Source organism: Panthera pardus, unplaced genomic scaffold, assembly GCF_024362965.1.
Source record: "Panthera pardus isolate Hobbes unplaced genomic scaffold, ASM2436296v1 HiC_scaffold_12, whole genome shotgun sequence".
In the NCBI taxonomy this organism is placed as follows: Eukaryota; Metazoa; Chordata; class Mammalia; order Carnivora; family Felidae; genus Panthera; species Panthera pardus.
The window spans coordinates 81707631-81730475 of record NW_026526677.1 but is presented as its reverse complement, the minus strand read 5'-3'; the positions used below and the strand labels follow the sequence as shown (position 1 = coordinate 81730475).

The following is a 22845-nucleotide window of genomic DNA, read 5'->3' as shown; positions in this document are numbered from 1 at the left end:
CCCTATTGTTACATGCTATATTTTACATTTTATGCAGACTCACATTGTTTTTACTTTATTTGATTTGGGGGACTTTCATGTCATTTTTTTTTCACACAGAGTTTTTAAGTGAAAAATTAAACTTGCTGGGATTTAAAACATTAAACAGATCTTTGGCTTATATTGTTTAAAACTATAATAAAAAATTGATAGCAAATATGCCATGGTATACTAAATCAGTTCTATTTCTAATCCCATAAATATTGCTTGGGGACAAACACCTTTTCTAAACACATGCAGGACTATGCTGCAGCAAAAGACAGTCATTCATGGCAACAAAGTCCTGAACATGATTTTCTAACTGAGTGAAGAGGAGATTCAGCTATTGTCTGAAAGATTAGATTAATGCAGAGAAATAAGCTCAATAACTCAAGACACAAAGAATATTTTTAATGTTTATCATGTAGTTTAATTACATGAAATGAACCAACCAGCACAAAGGACCATTTTGCATAGACCCAACTTAAAAGCCCATATATAAGTAACAGCAAGACATTTCATTAAAAATAGTAGTTTAATCCTCTCAAAATGGATTTAGAGGGATCATACTTTAATATAACAAAGCCATATATGAAAGCCTACACCTAACACCATATTCAATGGTAAAAAACTGTGAGCTTTAAGTTATGCTATAGCTCTAAATCAGGAATAAGACAAGATGTCCACTTTCACCACTTGTCCTATGCACAGCAATCAGAAAACAAAAAGAAATAAGAGGCATCCATATCAGTGAGAAAGAGGTTAAATTGTCACTATTTGTAGATGACATAATACTATTCATGGAAAACACTGAAGACTCTACCAAAAAACTAAAAGAAGTAATAAATGAATTGTATTAATAACTAGTAAAGTTGCAAGATAAATAATTATACCCAGATATTGGTTGAATTTCTATACATTAATAATGAAGTAGCAGAAAGAGAAATTAAGAAAACAATTCCATTCACATTGCACCCAAAAGAATACCTAGGAATAAAGTTAATCAAGGAGATGAATAACATACACTCTGAAAACTGTAAAACATTGATGACAGAAAGTGAGGACAACAAAAGCAAATGAAGATACACCATGCTCATGAATTGAAAGAATATTGTTAAAATTTCCATACTATTCAAAGCAATCTACATATTCAATGTAATCTCTATCAAAATACCAGTAACATTTTTTCACAGAACTAGAACAAATAATACTAAAATTTGTATAAAATAGTAAAAGACCCCAAATAGCAAAAGCAATCATGAGAAAGAAGAACACAGCTGGAGATATCACATTCTTAGATTTTGACTTACTACAAAGCTGTAATAATCAAAACAGTATGGTATTGGCACAAAAACAGATACATAGTTCAGTGGAACAGAATAGGGAGTCCAGAAACAAACTCATGCTTATGTGGTCAATTAAAATATGACAAAAGAGGTAAGAATATGCAATGAAAACAAAAGACAGTTTTTTCAATAAATGACATTTGGAAAACTAGACAGCTATATGCAAAGTAATGAAACTGGTGCTTCCTTTGGCAGCATATATATTAAAACTTGAATGATACATAGAAGATTAGTATGGTTCCTGTGAAAGTCATTCATACAAATTTGTGTTTTATTTAAAAAAAAAAGAATGAAACTGCACAATTTTCTTACACTGTATACAAAAATAAACTCAAAATGAATTAAAGGCCTCAGAGTAAGACCTGAAACCATAAAACTCCCAGAAGAGAACATAGAAAGTAATTTCTTTGACATAAACTATAAAAACATGTTTCTAGCAATGTATGCTAAGGCAAAGAAAATGAAAGCAGACACCAAAATGAAAAACTTTTACACAATAAAGGAAATCATCAACAAAACGAAAAGTCAACCTAATGAATGGGAGAAGATATTCACTAATGATATATTCAGTTATGAGTTAATATCCAAAATATATAAAGAACTTACACTGTTCAACACCAAAAAAAATAATAATCTAACTAAAAATGGGCAGAGAGACTTATAGACATTTTTCCAAAGAAGACATACAAATGGCCAACATACTCATGGAAAGATGCCCAACATCACTAATCATCAGGGAAATGCAAATAAAAGTGCAAATCACCTTACACCTATAAGAATGGCTAATATCAAAAAGATAAGAAACAAGTGTTGGTGAGGATGTGGTGAAAAAGGAACCCTTGTGCACTGTTGGTGGAAATGCAAATTGGTGGAGCCACTGTGGAAAAAAATTATGGAGGTTCCTCAAAAAATTAAAAATAGAAATACCATATGAATCAGTAATTCTACTACTGAGTATTTACCCAAAGAAAATGATAACACTAATTCAAAATGGTATATGTACCCTTATGTTTATTGCAGCATTATTTATAACAGCCAAGATATGGTAGCGACCTAAGTGTTAATAGACGAATGGATAAAGAATATGTGATACACACACGCACACACACACACACACACACAGAAGAATGAGAGGAATATTACTTACTCATAAAAAAGGATGAGATGGAGATCTTACCATTTGCTACAGTATGGATGGGCATAGAGGGTATTGCACTAAGTGAAATAAACCAGACAAGGGAAGTCAAATAACATATGATTTCACTTATATGTGGAATACAAAATCCAAAACAAATAAAAAATAAAAATAGACCTATAGATACAAAGAACTGAAAGTTTCTAGAAAAGAGGATGTGGGGGAATAGGCAAAATGGGTGAAAGGATGTAGGAGATACAAGCTTCCTGTTATGGGATAAATAAGTCATGAGAATAAAAAGTGTAGTGTAAGGAATATAGTCAATGGTGTAATAGCATTATGTGATAACAGATGTAGCCGTACTTGTGGTGACCACAGCATAACCTATTAACATATTGAATCACTATATTGTACACTTATAACTAATATAACATTGTGTTTCAACTATACTCAAAAAAATAATAAAAAGTAAAAGGTAAGTTAAAAAAGTAATAGTCGATAACGTGAATAGATTTTCTGTAGCACATCACATACTCATGCCTATTAATAGCTAGTTGCTGAATTTTTCATCTTTATACTAGGTATAAAGACTTATGCCATGACCTATTTAGGAAGTATGATTTCATTGATAATATATTTATTTTTATACAAGAAAATGTATCCTGATGTATCCTTGTTATACTTGATGGACAACATCCAACTTTGAATAGTATTGCATCTTTCCTTCTTTCTCCTGGGATACTTCCTTAGCACCATTATGTTCTTCATTACATCTAGAGGGTGTTCTTAGATTTCTTTAATTATTTACTAACTTAAGTGACCCTTTCATCCTGTTCTCAATTCTATGAAAATAACCAACTCTATTTTTACCAGTGGCAGATAAAGATGGAAACAAGTGCTAAAGAGTTCTAATTATTTTTTTCAAAAACAATTTAGTTTTCAATTATTAAAGCTCACCTTTTTTTCTTTTCTTCTTTCTTTCTTCCTTCTCTTCTTTCTTTCTTTCTTTCTTTCCTTTTCTTTCTTTCTTTCTTTCTTTCTTTCTTTCTTTCTTTCTTTCTTTCTCCTTTCTTTCTTTTGGTACCTATCTATCTCCTGTCTATCTATCTATCTATCTATCTATCTATCTATCTTCTATATATCATTATCATTATTATTATTATTATCTGTCATTTATACAATGGCATGAAGTTTTTGTCCCTCCTCACTTTGACCATTTAATACCTGTTTAGTCTTCAAATTTCAAAATCTCTGCTCAAGTTTTACTTTCTTTACTCAATAACTACTAAATTTCAATTTTTGTGGCCTAAAGCCTCAGAATTGTATTTTGTACAAAATTCCTAGGAAATTTTATGCACCTTATATTTCAAGGAAAATTAAAGAAAAAAGATTTCATAAATAGTCTGAAGAATCTTATCCCAGCTCTGGATCTTTATGTAAGAGCTGTGTATAAGTTTCTGAAACTTGGGCAAATTTTTGAACCTCATTAAGCTTCAATTCCCTAACATTTTATAAAGGGAAATATAATATCAATCTTATTATTACTGTGAGGATTACATAGGGTAATGTACATAAAAAGGACTTTGTAAATAGCTAGACTAGCACTGGTTGGGCCTCTCAGTAGCTTGGTAACTTTGACAATGTCATATGATTTCACTATGCTTCATGTTTTACCAATAAAACCAGAACCTATGTACCACATTTGGTTCTATCAAAAGGAAAGATAGAAAATGAAAATAATTTGAAAAAGAAAAAAAATACCATTATTGGCAGATTCAACACACAATATCTTCTGGGGAGCTTTTAATGTAAAATGAAAAAAAAAATAATGCAGAAACAATGACTCAATGTCCACCTATCAAGTTTAAGGCACTGTGTTATGTACTTTCCAATCTTTACAGCAAATCATGTATTAACACGTCCTTTCCACAAACGAGAAAACAGAGACTCAGAAAGTTCAAGCGACTCATTCAAGGTCACATGACCCCAGTGATGGACCTGTGGTTCATTTCTGATTCTTAATTTCATATGTATCAGAGATTCAACTCCATTCTGTTTATTTTTTTTTAAATTTTTAACGTTTTTTATTATTTATTTTTGAAACAGGGAGAGACAGAGCATGAACAGGGGAGGGTCAGAGAGAGGGAGACACAGAATCTGAAACAGGCTCCAGGTTCTGAGCTGTCAACACAGAGCTCGATGCGGGGCTGGAACTCGCGGACCCGAGATCATGACCCGAGCTGAAGTCGTCCGCTTAACCGACTGAGCCACCCAGGCGCCCCTCCATTCTGTTTATTACATAAGACTACTTCACATAATTCAGCACAGACACATAAAATGTAAATTTCATAGCATTAAAATGATTATTGGCAGGGACAAATTTTTTATGGCTTGAAAATGGATTTAAAGGCAGAAATGTATGATAGAAATGAAGTAGACTTTGTGGTTGACTCCCTAATATTTACTCTACTTGCACCAATGTGGTATAGGGAATTGACTACAAGTCTATAGGTGGCCCTGGTTAGTCTATCCATTTTGGGCTATCCATTAAGGGCGATCTCACCTGCCCCTGTGGTGATCTATTAAGGAAGCTAGGAAAAAGTCAATCATATCATGGCAATCCTCTTACGTGGTGTGTTGGTTCATGGTCTAGACTGTCAAAACCAGATGAAGAGATGGACACTTGTAGAGATATGCTAGTTCTTTTGCTTGTTGTATGGCAATAAGAAAGCACTAAATCTCTATTATTCTTGGCAGCCAGCCTATGACTACCATGAGCTTTAAGGTGAGGCCAGCATTGTAGACAACAGTGGAGAGATGGAATCAACCTGAGTCTTACTTGAAACAATGGATAAATCAATTTAAAAATCTGATTTAGCTTCCTGTCATGAGAGCCAATAAATTTCCTTCCTGTTTCAGCGAATTTGACTTAGTTTTCATATTACTTGTAACTGGAAGCATCAAAGGCAAAAGATAACTGAAATATTTTTAAAAATTTAAAATAAATCCTTTTTAAAAAAAGAAATGTTGATTGAAATATTAAAAACTAAATGCAAATAACAAAGAAAAATTCATTAGTTAGATTCTAATTACATAGAGTATATAGGAAGAAACTAAATAGGAATGATAAAGAAAAGGCTTATGTGTCCACTAAGATTTTACATCCATGAGGCAAGTTTTTATACAGTCAGTTGATACATTAGCCAGCTGACAGCCCAGCACCTTATTATGTTGCCTTATTTGGAACTGTAGGGGCCCTAACCTGTGTCCCTGAAGCTCTGTCATGTATATTTTGATCTACTACTTGGGACATGAAACCTCTAACAGTAGCTTTAATCCACGGCAGTATGTACATCCCTAGATTTATTGAATCTTCCCCTGAATTTCTCATGAACTCCACTTAACTTGTATGGTCACCAGTTATACGTAGTTCAATTCATACCTGAAATCTACCTGCCTGATAGGTGAGTGTAACTTCCTTGATACTTATCATGCCAACCTTCAAACTCAGTCATCTCTGTTTCTGGTTATGAAAAAACATAACACGTAAACAATTTATTTGAACAATGGTGACTCAGATTTCCCCTTTATTCCCCATTATTCTTCTAATTTATCCATGCATGAAATTCTGGAATAATGTTTCATTTTTTACTCTTCCCCTATAATATCTAATGTGTTAGTCCACCTCCCATTTAAAAACAATTACTGGCTGTCCACTATCTACATAACAAAGTTCAAACTCATTGTCCTGGTCTTCAAGGTATTCCATCAACCTACTTTTCTCCGTTTTTATAGCCTTCTGCTACTCTGATCGAACTTAAGCAGCTTTCCCTCTCTTCAAAAGACTGTATTTTGCAGTCTTTTAGTATATCTATTTATCCCCTTCTACTACCAAAACACAATAATAATAAAGTGACCTGTCCCATCTTAAGTACTAGCCCAGAGGAAGTCATCTTGAAGTCTTCACTGGAAAAAACATCCTTTCAGCTTCAGTATCTAAAGAACTGTCTGTAACCTAGAGATGCAAAGTACATTCCTGAGTCATTTTAGTTGAAAAATGATAAGGGCTATATGAGAAGGAGGTCTCGTGGTATATAGTCAGCCTTCATCATTCAAATCTGTCATATTAAGCTTTTTGTTTTTATCTTTACATGGTAACATCTCCAACCCACTCTTTTTTTTCTTTTTCCTCTTTTTAAGGGGGTGTAGCAATGAGAAACACAGAAGATAGTTAATTATAGGCTTAATTAAAAATTTAATTAAAATTATAGGTTTAATTAAAATTAGGTTTTTCAACTTTGCTCTAAAATTCCCTGATTTTTAATACTTTGTTGAACTTTATTGTCATAGGAATACATTGGTTAATATTGTACATCTTTAATAAGCCCCAACTCTCTATCAAAAAGTGATCATTCCATTACCCTACAGGTAAATTCCATTACCCTACAGGTAAATTTTGAAATCACTTCAATAATTTCATTGCATTGTGTGTTTACCTATCTGGCTGTTTGCTTCTATTTGGCCAGCTGTTCTATCAGTTTCCCAATTGACTTGTTTTTTGTTTGTTTGTTTGTTTGTTTGTTGTTTTCATCTCCAGTGTTAATCTTTCACAAACCAAAATTTATTTTACATTTTTAAAAGTATTTCAGTTATCTTTTGCCTTTGATGCTTCCAGTTACAAGTAATATGAAAACTAAGTCAAATTCGCTGAAACAGGAAGGAAATTTATTGGCTTTCATGAAGGAAGCTAAATCAGATTTTTAAATTGATTTATCCATTGTTTCAAGTTTTAAATTTTTAAAAATATTTCAATATTTTAATATTTCAATCAACATTTCTTAAATTTTTAAAAAAGGATTTATTTTAAATTTTTAAAAATATTTTATTTATTTTTGAGAGAGAGAGAGAGACAGAGTGTGAGCAGGGGAGCAGCAGAGAGAGAGGGAGACACAGAATCTGAAGCAAGATCCAGACTCTGAGCTATCAGCACAGAGCTGGACGTGGGGCTCAAACTTGTGAATTGTGAGATCTTGACTTGGGCTGAAGTCAGACGCTTAACTGACTGAGTCACCAAGGCGCATTTCAATCAACATTTCTTGTAAAAATGAGTGTATGTGTGTCTGCTGCAAAAAATAGGATGTATTCATGAAAAAAATTCCAAGGTACTTATAAAGATGGTAATGCCAAGCTTCAAAGAACTGTTTTGTGATTGCAGCTGTAAGAAACTTCTGAAAACCTTTTCCTACCACATCATTCCCACATAGTTTTACCTCCTATTTCACTGGGTCTCTCTGCTTTATATGACATGGAATATATTTAATATTAAGTGCTTATGATTATTGTGTTTTCAGTTACTACTCCTTACCCTGCCCAGTCTTCCCTATTTATCTGATTATTAAAAATGTAGTTACTAGAGCACCCGGGTGGCTCAGTTGGTTAAGTGTTGGACTCTTGATTTGGGCTCTGATCATGATCTCATGGTTCATGATTCGAGTCCCACATAGGGCTCTGTGCTGACAGTGCAGAGCCTGCTTGGGATTCTTTCCCTCTCTCTCTCTGACTCTCCCCCCCGACCGAACCATCTCAAAATAAATAAATTAATTTAAAAAATGTAATTACTCACTTTGGGAAAGATAATTAGATATTCATTCATTCATTCATTCATTCATACATTTAAGAATTTGCTTAACAATATTGAAGAAATATCTACTGTATGCCATACCCTAGGGGTAAGGATTACTTTCTAGAGAGGAGAAGAAGAACAAATGAATGAGATAGTTTCAGATAATAATAAATGCAAAGAAGAAAATAAAGGGTGAAAATCAGGTGGAAGAGACATGAGAAACATTAGATGAGACACTGAAAAATAAATAAGAAGGAGCCAGCTAACCACATATATATTATGAGCAAGTTTTCTAGGCAAAGTATATCAATGACAAAATTCCTAAGTGTTGATGAGTTTGGCACATTTGTGGAACAGAAAGGATTCTGGTGTGGCTGAATCAAAGTGAAGAAAGAATACAGAAGAGGGTGAAAATGTTGGAAAGTGGGCGCCAGACAACAGAGGGTTTTGAGGGTAATGAGTTCGATAACACATGAGAAAGTCAAAGGAAAGAAGCCATTGAAATCATAGACCAAGCCCTCAGTGGCTGTAGGAAAATTTTGGGGACAATCTATTTAATTATTAAAAATATTAATGATCAATTTTAATGCTAAAATTGCAAAACCTTTGCAGTAACATTCTGGGAGCAAATGTAAGTAAATTGCAATGATTCAGTAAATCACTTTTCCAATGTTGTTTTATTGTATTGTTGCTCAGTTGAAGTTGCCAGGGTAGTTTCAATGACAGTGGTAGTCTCTAAAGATGTTTTGCCCACCAGTTTCTGGCAATCTTATTGAGGGTATGATGATTCTTCTACTTATGTTGTAAGTAAAACAAAACACAACACAACAAAACGACACTATCCCTTCCCTACACCAGTCTTATAAAGTTGGAATTTCATGACATTTATCCTAGTAAGTATAACTTGTGAACATGTGGTTGTTATTGGAACTCTGACTCCTTTGCATTAGATGGAGCTGTGTGACTGGTTCAGACCAGTGAGTTATGAGCTAAAATGACTGTTGCCATTTTTGGCTGAAGCATTTAATTACCAATGTGAGACTCTCCTCATCACTACGGTCAAGATGTTTAAAGAATTCTATGCTTATTTTCAGAAAAGTATAAACACTTTTCAGTCAATTATCACAAAATTCAGATGAAAGGTAAATTAGGCAACAATTGCAGGTAGTTCAGTAGGCATAAATAATGTAGTTTTACATGAGTTGAAGTTGGGCACACTGTGTATATTCCAATAGAAAAATAATACTGTCCATCCATCGAAGGTGATCTTTCTGAAATGGAAAATAGACATTTGAGGATCTATTGTACAAATTGCAAGAACAAATAAAAATAATCAACTTGTTTACTACAAAACCTTAAGCAACCCATGCTATTCTGAAGTTAATTTATTAAGTTAATATTACATAAATCCTAAGAAAAAAATAAATTAAAGAAAACCTATAGGAAAAAATATATGTGGTGCTAAAATATGCAAGGTGCCATGTTTCTGCAAAGCTTTCTATAAATCCAATATTGAGTTTATTGTGTATGAGTCATTACAACTCTGCAATGCAAATTAAGATCAGGAAAATAACACATGGACTTTTAAATTTTTTTCACTTTCACTATTCATTTATGAATAATTTATAGATACCTTTGTGGCTTGTGTTCCCAATTATACCATGAAGTGAATTTAGAATTATTATTTCCAAAGACACACTAGGGAACATATTTATAAACCCATTCTTTTTAAGACGGGTGCATCTTTGACAGTACTATGACTAAACAGTAAGTTAAAAACTTTCCTTAATATGTTTTTTTTTCTTTCTGAAGTATCCATTTATACTTACTGTCGTTTATTTAGATTTTCTTTCATGATTTTCCTTGATACCAACAACATGTTCTACAAGATATCTGTTAAGATAAGGGACATGTTTCACAGCCATGGAAATGAGCAAAAGTTGACAAACATGTATCTAGGGTCATTAATTTCATACTTTAACTAACTGAACAAATCAGTAGCCCATTAAGGACTTGAAAAAAAAAAGTATTACTCCTAAGTGCTTAACTTACTGGCAATGGCTGAGAAAAAATGGAGAAAGAACTGTGTTAGGGTTATCTCAATGGTTGTTGTTTTATACTCTGAGGATTTTTCGCTATACAATTATAAGAAGACATATACCACTATGCAATGTAACATTAAGAGCTTGGCACAGACTGAAAGATGACTGCTGTCAAATGGTGACAGTGAATTTGGTATAATCCTGATGCCACCATCTACCTCATTTGGAGAAATGGAGACAGTGGGCTCTTGCAGAACACTTAAATAGAGCAGTCCTGAACGTTGGATAACTTGTAACAGATGTTCCATATAATGGATGAATTACAGGGAGAGTGTCTGTAATACACTCTATCTCATCCAGTGGGGTATGATTGATGCTGCTTATTAGCCTGACTTAACATTCTGTGAGCTGAGGTTGTGAGACAAATATATGAGCTTTGATTTACAGATACATACAGATCAGGTGATAAAATGTCTTTGAAACAGTGATTAGGTATTTCAAATGAAGTTTACTAATAACAGTTCTATTTCTTGAGTTGCCACAAAATAAACAATTATATGAACCAATAACCTCCTGAACAAAGCACATAATTCAAAGAGACTTGTTTTATGTTATAGTTTTCTGTGATTAATGAACACTTGAATTAGCCAAATCAGAATGCTGACAAATGAGAAAGCTAATGCTTTGGCATAGATGATTACCTTATGTGTTTTAAAAAATATTTGTGTCTTTTGAAATTTTGTACTTTTACCTAGGATATTTTAAAATCTAAGACATAATTTCCAGGGAACCTAAAATCATTTATACTATTTGGTTTCAATTTTTAAAAATTTAAGTATTTATTTTACAAGTGCAGTACTTCCAAATCCTTTAGTGCCCTTGGTGGCTTATAACAGCTTTCTAACCTTTATTGTAATTTTTGCATTGTTTCATTGTCAATTAAACTGAAGGTATGGCAAAGTCTTATATAAACATTCATAGATGAATATATGTTTTAAAAATATTGAATACTATGACTTAAATCAATTTTATAGTATGTATTTTGTGTGATATCAAGTTAGTAGCTATTAGATATGCAGATATTGATGATCGTTACTTATATATAAAAAAAGTACCTTAGAACTATCCATCATAGGCTCATCTACACACTTTTTCTAAAATGAAGTATAATTTGTGCATTTAACTTTTTAACTTCTTTTTTAAACTCTGTCTTATCATCTTGGTTTCTCTGTATCTGAAGCCCTTCAGCATTTATTTCACATTTGGAAAATTCCTTTGTACACTAAGATAAATATTGCATTTTGCTCAAAGATGGAAGCCATCACAATGGAATCTTTAATACATGTAAATATGTGTTAATATGAACTCATATTTCACGCTTCAGGAAAGTGATACAAGCTGTCATTGCTTCAGTTTACTGAATATACTGAGATGGTCCTGATGGTGTTTCGCAGTTTATCCTAATGACAATAAACCAGCAGAGAGCAAAATTATGACAAACCTATAAACATGCTGATTTGACCCTGAAGAAGGAGAAACAGTCAAAATGCTCCCAATCACCTTTAGCATGTATTATAAAATTTTAATTGAACAAAATGGGCAAAACAATCAGAATATTACTGGATATTTTAGTCAATGGATAATCAAATAGGATTAACTGTTGGAGAAATGTATACCATTTTTCTGCCCATATATACCATGAAGAACAATGATTCATTTCCTTAAAGATTAGAGAAATAAAAATTCTTTCTCTAGTTTAGAATATCAACAATAATATCTACCATTTACAGAGAATCATTCTACCATTTGAGATCTCATTTCAGTCTCCTATTAAATCTTCAGATTAGATATTATATGCCTATTTTACAAATGAAGAATCCAAAAGAGGTAAAATGACTTGCTTATGGTTATCCAGCTAGTGTCAGAGTGAGATTGAGAGCTGGGGCTGGGTTATTTTTAAAATGCTACAGTGTAGTGGCTGTGCAAACTAGTTACACAGCCATTTTAAACAATTTGAATCATTTTTAAATCAGGCTATTGAGATTCAACTAACATTTACTGAGCACCAGCTATAAACTAGGTCTAGTGTTAAGTGCGTGGGTTGTCCAAAGATACTGCTTTTCCAAATGAAGCACAAACACAGAAGACCTTTCCTTGCTACTTTTTATACACCTTAAAGTTATGCAATTTTATTTTCTCATTGCCATAAATAACCTTGCAGCTGTCACTTTTGTATCTCAGCTTCTGAATGCCTGCCCACTTTGAATCTTCTAGTGGTTATTTTCTATCTTAATGAACTGTTTCTATAAAGCCAGGAAGTATCTTTCCCCCTTTCCTCCTCAGTTTTCAGGTACCTCAGCAATGATCCAGAAGTTTCTGAATGTAAGACCTACTGATACTCAATCAACAACATAGAGTAGAGGCCCATGTGCTCATGACTGCCAATATTTAGACATAAAATGTCAAATTAGATTTTCCTAATACATACTAAAAAATAAAGTTAGACACACTCTAGTTTAAAAAAATAAAAACAAGAGGGAGAGATATTTATATGAAATATTTTTTACCAAGAATGATTCACTGATTCTTTTCTTTTCTTTCTTGGCATTAACAGACATCATCTGCTGTTCAGTTTCTCCCCTACTCTTTCACCTCAGTTCCTCTAACTCATTAGAGAGCTAATTGCCTTTGTAATTCCAAATTAAGGAGTACTTAGTGAAACGGAGACATTACCTTTGCCAGGTGTTTGGGAGAACAAAATCTAATCTTCAGTAAAAATCAGCAAAAGTTTCTTCCAATCAGTGCTGGTCCTCTCTCTGTTCAATATTCATGGATTTTTGTGTTGTTCAATGAAGAATCATTCAGAGACTTGGCTACATGTCATGTTACACAAAATCATGAAAATAATTAAGAATTGAGTATTTTGGAACATAGGTTGAAATAAAACAAGATTTTAGGATAGAGACTAAAGTTAACTTACCAATTTTCCATTGTTTTCGGAGGTGTGAGCAGTCATTGGGCTGATCTTCCACAGATGTTTTGTTTGGAATTTAGATGCTTGGTTACCACATACAGGTTATGAAAGAAGGGCCATGTAGTATTTATATGCTGTGTGAAACTGTGTATTGTAGGCTTTATGGGAAAACAAATTACTACCCAATACTGAAAAGACATGCTAAAACAATCTATGTAACAGTCACAGAAAACAAATGCATTGAGGAAATTAAAAAGATCACATGTTACAAAGGATCGCTGGTTGGTTTAGGTTGTGTCTATAAAAACTATGAAAAGGGAGTAAGTAGATGATTTTTCCAAACAATTAAAACAAATGAACACAGGTATAAGTACTCCGGTATTTTGCCCAAGTAATAATATCGGTGAGTTTAAGACAACCTTTTGAACATTAAACACCGTTTTTCATTTTGTGTTGTTTTGTTTTCATGACTTTTGACATAATTTACCCGTAAGTAGGTAAGAAATAATGAATATCAAAGGTTTGTTTTTTTTTTTAATTTAAAAAAAAAATTTTTTTTTTAACGTTTATTTATTTTTGAGACAGAGAGAGACAGAGCATGAACGGGGGAGGGTCACAGAGAGAAGGAGACACAGAATCTGAAACAGGCTCCAGGCTCTGAGCTGTCAGCACAGAGCCCGACGCGGGGCTCAAACCCACGAACCGTGAGATCATGACCTGAGCCGAAGTCGGACACTTAACCGACTGAGCCACCAGGAGCCCCGTGAATATCGAAGGTTTGAAAGATCAGCAGTAACAATTGAAATGAAAGTCAGGTGCTTTTTAAAGCAGTTGGAAGTTTTATCTTTCCTTCATAATTGTGGCGATCATAAGAAAGTTTAAAATGAGAGAATGAGAAGAGATCATGCAAACAGAGGTCTGTTTCTTTATTATTGCTTAGTAATCCTGGTGACGTTTTGTCCAGAAGTGATTCTTTTCTACCAAAACCTAGAGTGTCTGGGTAGGAAGTCCCACAAGATGTCCTCAGAAAATAGTCATTAGAATTTGATATCTTATATGATTGGCAAGGCATGGGGGTCAGATAAATTTCAGATTTGTCTGGTGGTCATTTAGACGAAAATATAAGACAGAAAGTGGTGATGAATAATGTTAAGCTTCCTGGTCATGTGGTCCAAGATTAGAAACTTAAGAGGATTACAGAGTGTGAGACCTATTCTTAAAGGCAGATGTGAGTGAAAAACTGCTTATTTTCAAGATAAGCTACACTATCTTCTATCTCTTTCTTGGCTTAACAAATGTCTTTCATCCAGTTTATGTATAAAATGTTCTGACTCCAACACAGAGATTGTCACTCCATTCCCTTCTTATAGGACTCTTTTTTTCCCTCTCCTTCTTTATTCCTTCCTTTTCTCTCTCTTTCTTTTCTGTTTCTTCCTCCCTGCTCTCCCCTTTCTTTCTCTTTCTTTCCTCATTCCTTCCACAAATATTTATTACTATTTGTCGGGAACTATAATGTGTCAGGAACTAAGTAGGTCCAGGGGATACAATAATGAATAAAACGAAAATGATCTGGCAAGTGATGATGGAGGGCAGTATAGTAATTTAAATTGCTTACTTTGAAATTAGTCTGCCTATTCACTATTCCACAAATCCTAAATCTCGTGAGCCTTAGTTTCCTTATCTGCAAGTTGGAAGTAAAAATAGTATTCCTCTCATTGTTTTTATATGATACGCTCAATAGATAAAGTGAAATAATTCATATGGGCCTTTAGCACAGTGCCTGGCATATAGGAACTAAATAAATGTTAGTTGTTTTATTATTAATGAAGCTTATGATCAGAGAGTAAAATGTGCTGCTCATACATCTGTATTTATTTGCAAGATAAGCTACACTATCTTCTGTCTCTTTCTTGGATTAACAAATGTCCTTCATCCAGCTCATGTATAAAATGGTACATTGTAAAAAGATATCTTCGTTATATTACATTGTAAAAAGATATCTTCCTCTATGTCATGGACACAAGCTGTTCATGGCTAGCAGGTTCTTAGCATAGCACTTGCCACATATTATATGCTTTCTAAATGTCTGATGAATCAGTGTTGCATGAGTGAATGAAAGGTGAGCAAGGTTAAAGTTAAGCAACCTGCCCAAAGTTACATGACCAGTAAAAGCTTGTGAGGATGTGAAATGGTCTGTCTGACTTCAAAGTCCATGCTTTCCTTTTATGTATTATTGCTTACCTCTCTGCTCCTACTGTAATTTGGTTATTACACCCATCATGCCACAGGATTTGCACTTGCCAAGGTTATCATTACCTTCAAATTGCTCAATCTAATGGTAAATATTGGTTCTTATCTTACTTGCATTTGACACCGTTGCCTATTTTGTCCTTCCTGAAATTCTCTTTTCTCTTTGTCCCTAGGACTTGATTTCCTTGGGATTTTTCCCAGTAGCTTGTTTTTTCCAGCAGCCACTTCTCAGTCTTTGTAGATTCTTCCTCCTCTTCAACATTAGTGTTTCCTGAGTTTCTATCTTGAGCCTTTATCTTTTCATTCTTTACATACTATCTCTGTACTTTCATTTCCATCTGATTGTGCTTAAATCTACATATTAACTTCAATGTTTCTCTCCTAGCTCCATCGCCACAAATCTATTTGCTTACAGAATATTTCTCTCTGGAGAGCCTTATCTTAAATGCTGTCCCTTTACTCCCAATCCACTTCTCTCCTTACCTTCCAGACTACATGAAAAGCATGATCATTCATTAGGGAGGTTACATAATTTATCATCAAAACCAGGAAAATTTTGAAAGTGAAGGGGCTTCAATAATAACTACTCTGTCACTCCTAGTTTAATTCGGAACTGTCTTAGTCTTGCCAGAATGTATGGTCTCCCTGCCATTGACCGCTAAATTAAGCCTCACAACTGGCATTAATTTTTTACTCTTCCTTCTCATTTTTCACAGACAGTGAGCCACCAAGTTCTATTGATTCTGTGTCCTATTTTTTTCAATATGTACACTCTTTTTAATCTCCATTATTATTGCCTTTTTTCAGACCTTTTTTTATTTCTTGTGAAGATTATTGCTATAGCTTCCTACTTGGTCTATTAGCAGCCACTGGTCTACTCTCCTCGAAAACACCCTCTGCAGTTTTCAGAATTATCTTCTTACAGTGTATATATACTCACATCCCTTTCCTGATTTGGTCTTTTGATGGATATCCATAACTTTAAGCATAAAGGTTAAGCTCTCTCTCATGGCATTAGAAGGCACTTATACCCAATCCCATCTCATCACTTCTCCCTCTTGCATACTAGAATTGTCGTGGCATACAGTAGGTATTCACTAAATAATGAACAAAATCAGAACTTAACACATAGTCCACACACCAAGAACTTACCTCAACAAGTTTACACAAATGTGAAGTGATAGTAAATGCCATTTTTATATCAAGATGGATATGTAAGAAAAATAGCTTAAGTCTGTGGGACAAAATACATAGTGAAATCTGATCACCTTATAGTTTGTGACTCAAAAATATATAAGATATAAAATCCAGCTGATTAGAATTTTTCTCAAAATGGAGGAGTGAAGTTGGAGTACTGTTTCAAAATAGCAAAATGTTCCTATCAAGAAACCTGTGAAAGTCAAAGTCATTTGACTGAAATATCAGTGTCAAAGAAAATGTGCCTTCTAGCAGTTCTCAATGTTTGTTGAGTGAACAAAACACAAACTTAGTCTCCATCAATTGGTTGTCTGTACATGATAACAATTTTTTGTTTGTTTTTAATTTGCAGGTACACACACACACACACACACACACGCACACACATTGCTTTAATCATTTCCATCAGTCAAGTCAATTATCAACCATCACTTCAGTGAACCAAACTAAATGTGCTGCAGAGAATCCAACACATGATTGACCAACAAATGTTAATGTCAAACTACTTACTGTAGATAAAGTCTAAGCTAGGGAAGCAAGCCATTGGTATAAATTATTTACATAATCTTATCCAGTACTATTGATAGCAGTGATCTAAAATTTCCACAATGGTGTAGGATGTTTCAATAAGACACTGAATGAATGAGATTAGAGTTTCTTCAAGAGGAAGGATATTTATCTACCCATTTTAAAGATTATTAATGTTTAAAAAATGTAATTATATTAACTGAATAATCTCCATTCTGCTCTAAAACATAAATTATTTGCAAATTTATTTGCCATTACTATTAATTAAAATTAAAATTACACTGAAAACATTTGTCATTGTCCTGTGATCCCCAAATGTTGGCCAACCCAACTTTGTTTTTATGACTACTTGGTCTTTTTCTTTGCACTAGATTTGTTATTTATTTATTTATTTATTTATTTATTTATTTATTTACTAGAGACTCTTTTGAGTCCAAAACATTGCTTCACCATATGAAAGCTTGTGCAATCTGGAAGTATAAGGTCAGTGTATAATGATGGGAAAGAAAAACTATGCAATCTCTATTTTCCAAAAGAAACTTGTGTTAAATAATTGTACATTTTAAAGTTTGAAACTTTCAGAAGTGGCCAGATGCTAAAGATAAGCACTTATATCAGTTTGGAATCTGTATGGTTCACAAGGGTAGTTCTATAAGAAATGTAAAGATAGAGCCCATTAACACATTAATACTGCTTTATTCTCAGATCAGATTCTCAAATTAGAAATATGTTCAAGGTTTTCACTTAGTTTCTCTTTCACAAGTGTTTCTCTTGAACACTTTCACAAGTGTTTCTCTTGAACACTTATGTTCAAGAGAATTCACTGAATTTCTCTTTGTATTGGGAAAGTTATAGTACTTGTATCCTTCCAAGGGCAAAAGACAAAAAATTCTCCAACTTTTCTCTCTAGTTAGTGAGAATCACTGAAAATTATAGTTTGGAGAAAATTTGTAGAGTATTTAATCAAAGGTTCCAAACTGGTTTCCATCAGGTAGTAATTGACATCTTTAGGTTATCTTCTGTTATTTGAAAACAAAACAAAAGAAAACAAAATTGGTAACACTTCACAAGCAGCTAAAATGTAATGTCTCCGTTATTGGCTACATTTAAATAAACTAGTTTGGTAATACCAGCTACTGCATGATGATAAGAGTTTTTGGTGGGAAATAAAATAGAAATATGAATTAATGATTAACACAATAAACAAAATCTTTCAAAATGGGGTAGAATAATTAAAAAGATATTTCATGCAAAAAGCTGATAAAACCTCTGAAAAGGCTCTAATAGGCTAATTTTACAGACGAAAATACTAAAATTTAGACAATTTTGTTGTAATTGTAAAAAAATAAGATATTTTAATAGCCTTTGCTAAACTCCTTTCCTTCATAAATAGTAATACATAATTTAATAGCTATAGAAGGTTGGCTTCATGGCTGTGTAACCTGAACAATCACTCAGGTCCTTACTTTAGAAGGTCTCCATATGTGGATTAATGTTCTGCTGTCATAGTCTTGAAATTTTTACAAAGTTTTGACCCAAGGGCTCTGCATTTTTAGTTTGCACTGGGTTGCAGAGATTATGTATATGCCTACACTGTCACTTAGTATTTCATAATTTCCTCTAAAAGACTGAAAGTTATCCGGAGAGCTTTACTTTTTTAGTGTTTCACATGCATTTCTAAAGATGCCTCTCACACTAGCAGACTAGTGGCCATAGAGCCACACAAAGGGCTGAGACCTTGGTGTCTTCATCTTTCCATTCCAAATGCCTAGCTCAGTGCTTGATACAGAGAAGGTGCTGAATGAATGGATGAGGTAAATGAATAGCAAATTATCAACAGATACCTGTTGATTCATTTAATAGACAAAACAGTCAGACTTTTAATAGTTTTAGATTCTTAGTGACTAGGTGATTGGGAGAGGTTAAAGGTAACATATTCAAGGAAAAATCTTTCTTGAAAAGAATAAACGAAATTGAATTGATGGAAAGTGTAAAGGAAATAAAATTGAAAGACAGGTTTATCCCCAAGTTGAACAAGTGGTAGGTGGGAGGAAGGGTGAGTGGTTATAAACAGTGGGATATCTTTAAACAAATTACATCCTCAGGTTGACTGTTTCTTCTCAGATTCAATTTAATACACATGAGATTCATCCTGTAAATTGTAACCCAGGAAATGAAAATTGTGTCCATGTTTGGAGAAAGGAGTGCATATGGTTATGCATTCAGGAAGAACCAAAAGATTATTGATTCTTCTTTGACTGTCCCAAGAGTTCTTGACCTGCTGTTTTGTATTAATAAACAGAGTATTATGAGTATAAAATTTGCATGAAGAAGTGAATTTTTAAACTCTTTTTTCTGCCTCTGGGCAGAATAAACAGAACTCAATGCTCTGGTCCCCAGTCACTGCAGCTTAGTTAAACACATTTTATTCTTTGAACCATGATAGTTTCCTACAATTATATTGGCTTTGGGAAACATATTTCTAACATTCATTTTTGTAAAATAAGGTAACAAAAAGCTAACGCTCCTTTTTCTGGAAACTTTCATATTGTGTTCAATCATCTCTCATATTTGTGGAGAGTATTGGTTCCTTACAAATTGTGTATCTCATTTAGTGTTATCTCCGAATGATCAATTTCCTTTGCCCTGGATCATAGTACAGTTCTATCTATCTGTAAAGAGGTTCCCTATAGCATTGTCTAGCCTTACTTTCTGTTTTGTTGCTATATCACACTTGAATAAGTGACTTAAATTGTGCACAGATGTCCAGGTGTGGCTTTAACATCCTTTTGTATTTCAGCAAAATAATTTATTTTAACATATTCATTACTTCTATTATCGTTCTGCAAATTATTCATGGTGGTGCTATAATGCTGGTTCACTGAATATTAAGTATGTGAGAACAAGTGATTTTATGCTTCAGAAGATTATTTATGGGAAAATTCAATTTTTGGAGGATGATAAAATAGTGGAAAAGAAGAGAATAATAGAATGACATTCACAAACAAAATGAAGCAACAGTGGAAACAAGCATTTGGGGGAAATGTAGCTTTAAAGTAGAGAATGGGAAGAGAAGCAGGAGGCATTACTAGTCAGGAACACTCAGATTCTAAACAGGCAATATGAAGTTTTAGGGCTACACCCCTGAGCTCCAATTTGATATGCTTATGGGGCCAGAAGAAGAATTTCAGGATTTGGTAACATGCACAAAATAATTTCATAGACTATCTCTGATGGGACAGGAGATGATAAAAAGTAGCTTCCATCAGTCTTGGGGAACATAGATTTTTCATCCCCTGAATCTCCACTGAAATAGAATTACAGGGTTATGGAACTATATCCCTTGCCACCCAAGAATGTTCCTCATGCTCAACAATGAACAAAGTGAACTGCTGAGACAATCCAATGATGGTATTCTATAGGAAGATGTATGATGGAATTGTCTTTACTGTTCCCATTTTTATGTGACACATACTTGAATAAGTGTATTTTAAGGATTCTACTGCTGGAATTAGAGCCATCATTAGAAAAACTCCATTTAGAATGCTCAATTTTGGCCCTGTGGCCTGTACTATTAGAATTCTCTAAGTTTATAAACCAATGAATGGGAATAGGAGAAAGAATAGCAAGGTAAAACTATTTTAAGTTTTATTTCACTAGCCAGCATGAAAACAGCAATAGTCAAACATCCAAGCTGCTTCAATTACCAGGAACTGTTAACAAAAATACTAAAAATAAAAAAAAGAAGAACAAAAATCCCATTAAGTTTTTAAATCCATGACCAACCAGGCAGAAAAGGCAAGGTATTTTTAGTAATTTTAGAAAAGTAATGCAAATATATAATAGAAAATTGGTGACTTGATCAAACTTACTTTAAATGAAAGCTTGAGCTGAATGTTACGTGAATATTCAGACAATAGAAACCTGTCTGAAATTTCTTTTGGACATAATTCCAAAATTTATGCATTTTATCTTCTCCTAGGCATAAAGCCAAAGGCTAAAAGAGCAGAACACAAAAAAGCTGAACCTGAATTATGTTCTAAACCCTGTTGAGTTTAATTTTACTTACAAAGCAGAATGTTGGTTTGCCACTTAAATTTGCCCCTCACAACCCTGTAAAAATACCTAGTTTCTTGTTATCAGCCTCCAAATTGTGTTATTCATTTGGAAAGCTCCAGTTTTAAGAGCATCATTCTAAATTACTAGGCAAGTGCTACACAATAAATATACATAATCTAAAACAGACCACAGCAAGAGAAGAAAGTGATTTTCCATAAATTTGACCTCAGTATGGTGTTTGCAATTCCATGAGCCTTATAACTTCAAAATGCACAAAGGAAAAAATTTAGCTAAATGGAATATCATGAGAGGATGAGCACTTTAAAAGGTTGATGTTTTATAAAAGGGTAATACAGATACACATTCTTCAAATAAGTTTGGAGAAAAGTTCAAATAGCCTTTTGAACAGAAACACACCGCAAAATGAACAAACTCACTCAGATACTCACTTATTTCAAAACAACATTTTACTTGGACCAATGATGGATGCACTACCAAAAATCAATAAACCTGTAATAATTTATACAACTAAAATAAAGATATGTTGAAGCTTACTATATGCCTTATGTTTCCTATTCAAGATTTTTATAATATTAATGAATTCTTAAAAATTATGAATGGAAAACAGTCCAAGTGGATAAAAGGCAAGTTGATCTAAAATATGTTTTTGCTATGGATTGTGAATTTTTACTTTCAGAGATCATGCAAAGTGTCTTAGCATGCAATACTCTCATCACTCAAAATGTAATTGTTTAATATCAAAAAAGGAGAGGCACTAGGTACGATTCTGGCAAAGTTCTATATCTTATCTTGAATTTAGTTTATGGTGAATTCACATTTGTTTTATTGAGTTATACACCAGTACACAAATAATTTGTGGAATTTTCTGTAGGTATATTGTATTGCAAGCTAAAAGAAAAGAAAGAAAAAAAGAAGAGGAAGGAAGGAAGGGAAGGAGGCAGGGAGGGAAGAGAAAGAAGAAAGAAGAAAGAAAGAAAGAAAGAAAGAAAGAAAGAAAGAAAGAAAGAAAGAAAAAGAAAGAAAGAAAGAAAGAAAGAAAGAAAGAAAGAAAGAAGAAAAGGAATATGCATGCTAGGAGCTGTATTTCCCATACTGGAGAATAATGTGCTAAAGGAAATTGGTGCTGTAGTCATTTATTTAATTCAATTCAAATAAGATGTAACTTTATAGGGCTGCAGAATTTGGTAGCCTGGTTCATAGGTGGAAACCACTTAACTGTCATTTCTGCACATTCTGTTTGACATTTTCAGACTTAAAAAACCCTGTCACTGAAAACTTACAAATGCCACCATATTAGGCATGCACTTTTCCTGTTTTTGGGAAGCAGAATTTAGAAGTTAGTGGAGGAAAAAAAGTGCCTAGGGCTTCCACTAACTCTGCATTTGAAAACCACATCTATACACACACAAATTTTATCCCTGTAGTCCCAATATCTGTGGCTCAACTGTTTAAAATTTCTGTTTTACATTAAGTTTGTGACACACTAAGTGAACATTTATTACTAAAGGTGTTTTAGACCCTGAAGTTGAATCTACAGGTTTTGTCTGTTATTAAGAAGCAGTTTTCCATGTAATCTTTTCAAAGGCAAAAGGTTAAACAAAAATAACATATATTGTAAAATTGAAAGTAAAATGCACAGTACTGATGTGCTC

The 22845-nt window shown here is 33.4% G+C and overlaps 1 protein-coding gene and 1 pseudogene across 2 annotated transcripts in view; one reads left to right on the top strand and one right to left on the bottom strand.

The window, feature by feature from the left end:
• CNTN5 (contactin 5) overlaps positions 1–22845 on the bottom strand; it is a 1357742-nt gene that overhangs the window by 103113 nt on the left and 1231784 nt on the right. The window lies entirely within an intron of this gene.
• Positions 1544–1641, top strand: LOC128776308 (U6 spliceosomal RNA; annotated as a pseudogene).